The sequence below is a fragment of the Triticum aestivum genome, chromosome 5D (genome assembly GCF_018294505.1).
Source record: "Triticum aestivum cultivar Chinese Spring chromosome 5D, IWGSC CS RefSeq v2.1, whole genome shotgun sequence".
NCBI classification, from domain to species: domain Eukaryota; kingdom Viridiplantae; phylum Streptophyta; class Magnoliopsida; order Poales; family Poaceae; genus Triticum; species Triticum aestivum.
In genome coordinates, this window is record NC_057808.1 from 103,416,533 (window position 1) to 103,420,279 (window position 3,747).

Consider the following 3,747-nt stretch of genomic DNA (forward strand, 5'->3'; position numbering starts at 1 on the left):
GCTTTCTCTACTGAGGTGCTCGTCCGGAAGAACCAGGACACAATCGCCGTAGTTCTCCCAGCGCTACCTTAGCCGATATTGCGGAACGTAAGGTACCAAAACATGGGAGCCGGGCAAACCCAACTATTGACCCAAGACATGATTCAGAGCTGATGCATATAATGCTATAAGTTCGGGGTGCCGCACTGTCGAAAGTGTTCGGACTTCTCACGCTGTATTATGGGGTATACTGAAGCCCCTGGCGTACTGGTCGTACCAGAATGTACAGGGGCAAGTTGTCGTAAATAAACAGACAACAAAAAAGGGAAGGGTAATGCAATAATAGACTAATGATATGCATTGTTATTTAAATAATACGTCAGAGCATACTGATACAAGTAGTGCAATAAGCAAAAAATAGGACTATTTGACATGTCCTATCCAAGGGCAAGCTGCGTAAGGGTATTAAAAACGGGTACTTCGATTGTTATTAGAGACCACCTGGGGATTCCCTTGTACATCTTAGCTTCTTGCCTCCTTGGTTGTTCCTTCCCGTAATGTGTCCAGCAATCAGACTGCCAAAAAGGGCTTCCAGAGAGTAAGGTCCTGAAAGAGAGAAAATGATCAAGATATACAGCCCCTGGGGCGGTTGAGCCGCATTTTGGGACGTGCCCTGGTCGTGCCCCCGCCTAAGCCCATGGTATTTTTAGTGCGTAATTATGTATGCGCGGCACAGATTTCGTCACTTGACTGGGACTAGGACGGGGGCCGAATTGCTAGGCGAGCTCTGAATGTGCGAGGCGATCCTGTTGCAGGTTACTCCGGACTCGCTTGAAGGCATCCGGGGGCTTTATCGCCGAATTGGCGGTTTGCCTTAAAAGGCTGCTTTGTGCCTCTGCTGCGAGGGCTGCAGTGTGCTCCTCCGTGCGGAGCGAGCGTTCTGTGTTTCCATTGACTATTATAATCCCACGAGGTCCTGGCATTTTGAGCTTGAGGTATGCATAATGCAGTACCGCATTGAATCTGGCAAATGCGGTTCGCCCAAGCAGTGCGTGATAGCCACTGCGGAACGGGACGATATCAAAGATTAACTCCTCGCTTCGGAACTTGTCCGGAGATCCGAAGACCACTTCCAGTGTGATTGAGCCCGTGCAATGGGCCTCTACACTTGGGATGACACCTTTAAAGGTGGTTTTAGTGGGTTTGATCCTCGAGGGGTCTATACCCATTTTGCACACTGTATCCTGATAGAGCAGGTTCAGGCTGCTGCCGCATCCATAAGGACTCTAGTGAGGTGAAATCCGTCGATGATGGGGTCAAGGACCAATGCGGCAGATCTGCCATGACGGATACTAGTGGGGTGGTCCCTGCGATCGAAGGTGATCGGACAAGAGGACCATGGGTTGAATTTTGGGGCGACTGGCTCCATCGCATAGACGTCCCTTAGTGCACGCTTCCGTTCCCTCTTGGGAATGTGGGTTGTGTATATCATGTTCACCGTTTTCACTTGTGGAGGGAATCTCTTCTGTCCTCCTGTGTTCGGCGGCCGAGGCTCTTCCTCGTCGTCGCTATGCAGCCCCTTGTCCTTGTTTTCGGCGTTCAACTTGCCGGCCTGCTTGAACACCCAGCATTCTCTGTTGGCGTGATTGGCTGGCTTATCGGGGGTGCCGTGAATTTGACACGAGCAATCGAGTATGCGGTCCAAACTGGCCTGGCCCAGATTACTTCTTTTGAACGCCTTTTTCCGCTGACCGGATTTAGAGCCACTGAATCCAGCATTGACTGCCGTGTCTTTGGCATTGTCGCCGTTGTTGCGGCGCTTGTGTCTATTACGACGTGGTCTGCCATTAGTATCCTTTGTATCTGAAGTGCCATGACTTCTTGATGTGTTGTTGCTGCGAGCCAGCCAGCTGTCTTCGCCCGCGCAAAAGCGGGTCATGAGCGTCGTGAGGGCTGCCATAGACTTCGGCTTCTCCTGGCCGAGGTGCCGGGCGAGCCACTCGTCATGGATGTTATGCTTAAATGCCGCTAAGGCCTCTGCATCCGGACAGTCGACAATTTGGTTTTTCTTAGTTAGGAACCGGGTCCAGAATTGCCTGGCCGATTCCCCTGGCTGCTGAGTTATATGGCTCAAGTCATCAGCATCCGGTGGTTGCACATAAGTGACCTGGAAGTTGTCAAGGAATGCATCTTCCAGATCCTCCCAACTGCCGATGGAGTCTGCAGGCAAGCTATTCAGCCAATGCCGAGCTGGTCCTTTGAGTTTTAGTGGGAGGTACTTGATGGCATGTAGATCATCACCGCGAGCCATGTGGATGTGGAGGCGGAAATCCTCGATCCATACCGCGGGATCTGTTGTACCATCATATGATTCAATGTTTACGGGTTTAAAACCCTCTGGGAATTCGTGATCCATTACTTCATCAGTGAAGCATAAGGGGTGTGCGGCACCTCGGTGCCGGGCTATGTCACGACGCAGTTCATACGAGTCTTGTCTGCTATGTTCGGCCCGGCCGGATTTGTTTTTAGTGTATCCGGCGTGACGATCATCGTCACCTGTTGGGGCGCGACCCCGTGATCCGTAGATCGACCTTGCATGTTTTGTTTTGTTTTCCAATACGTCTCGCAAGTCCCGCGTGTTGCCCCGGGCCTTGGTATTTTTGTTTGAATGGCGGCGGGGTGCGGGCTGGACTTCAGGCTGAAATGCCTCTCTGTCTCGGCCACGAAGTGGCCGATCAGCCGCATCATATGCTGGTGATGTAGGTTTCAATGCTTCCTCCTCGAGTTGAGGTAGCAACCTGCGCTTTGGGTAACTCTTGGTTGGGTGCTCGAGTTTGTATTCCTTGGCCGCCAGGACTTCAGTCCATCTATCCGCTAGCTGATCTTGATCAGCTCGAAGCTGTTGTTGCTTTTTCTTCAGGCTGTTTGCTGTGGCTATAAGCCGGCGCTTGAAGCGCTCCTGCTCGACGGGATCCTCAGGCACGATAAGTTCTGCGTTGCCGAGGCTCACTTCGTCTTCGGAGAGAGGCATGTAATTGTCATCCTCTGATTCTCCGTTTGCTGCCTGTTCCAGAGGGCTAGGTTGTTCATCCTCCCGCTCGAGGTCTGGCTGGAGGGGATTATCGTCGTCTTCGGCACTATCCAGAGCATTATTGTCTCTTGTGCCGGTATCGCTGCTTTTGCTATGGCGAGACTTAGAGCGACGCCGCTGACGTCGGTGCTTGGGTTGCTTCTTGGAGGGATTATCCTCACTACAAAAAAAAGACACATCCGTGACATTTTGGGCCGAACGAATTTTTTGTGTCATACATATGACACTTCTATGACGATAATTGTGACAAAACCCGGTATCATCATAGATGTGGTGGGCTCCTACTTCTATGACAAAAAATCATGACAGAAAATGGGCTTTTCGTCCTGGGCGGGCCGGAGACGCAGCTGCATGACATTTTTTGGGCCGTCCATGACGGAAAAAACCGTGTTAGAAGCGAGGGGGAGGAAAATTTTGGGGAGTTCCCAATTACGGTGGGAGGTCGGGGGCCGAGCGATGCGCGTTTCTCTCGTACACGTACGCGCGTGTGTGCGAGGCGTTGGCTCTAACTGAACCCGAGCGAGGCGTTGGGCTCTAACTGAAACCGAGCGATTGCACTGCAGGCTACGCGTTACTGAACCCGAGCGATTGATCGATGGCTTTTAACTGAACCCGATCAAGCGATTCCTTCGCTACTGCTGCTAACTGAAGCCGATCGATGCTGCCTCTGGGATGAA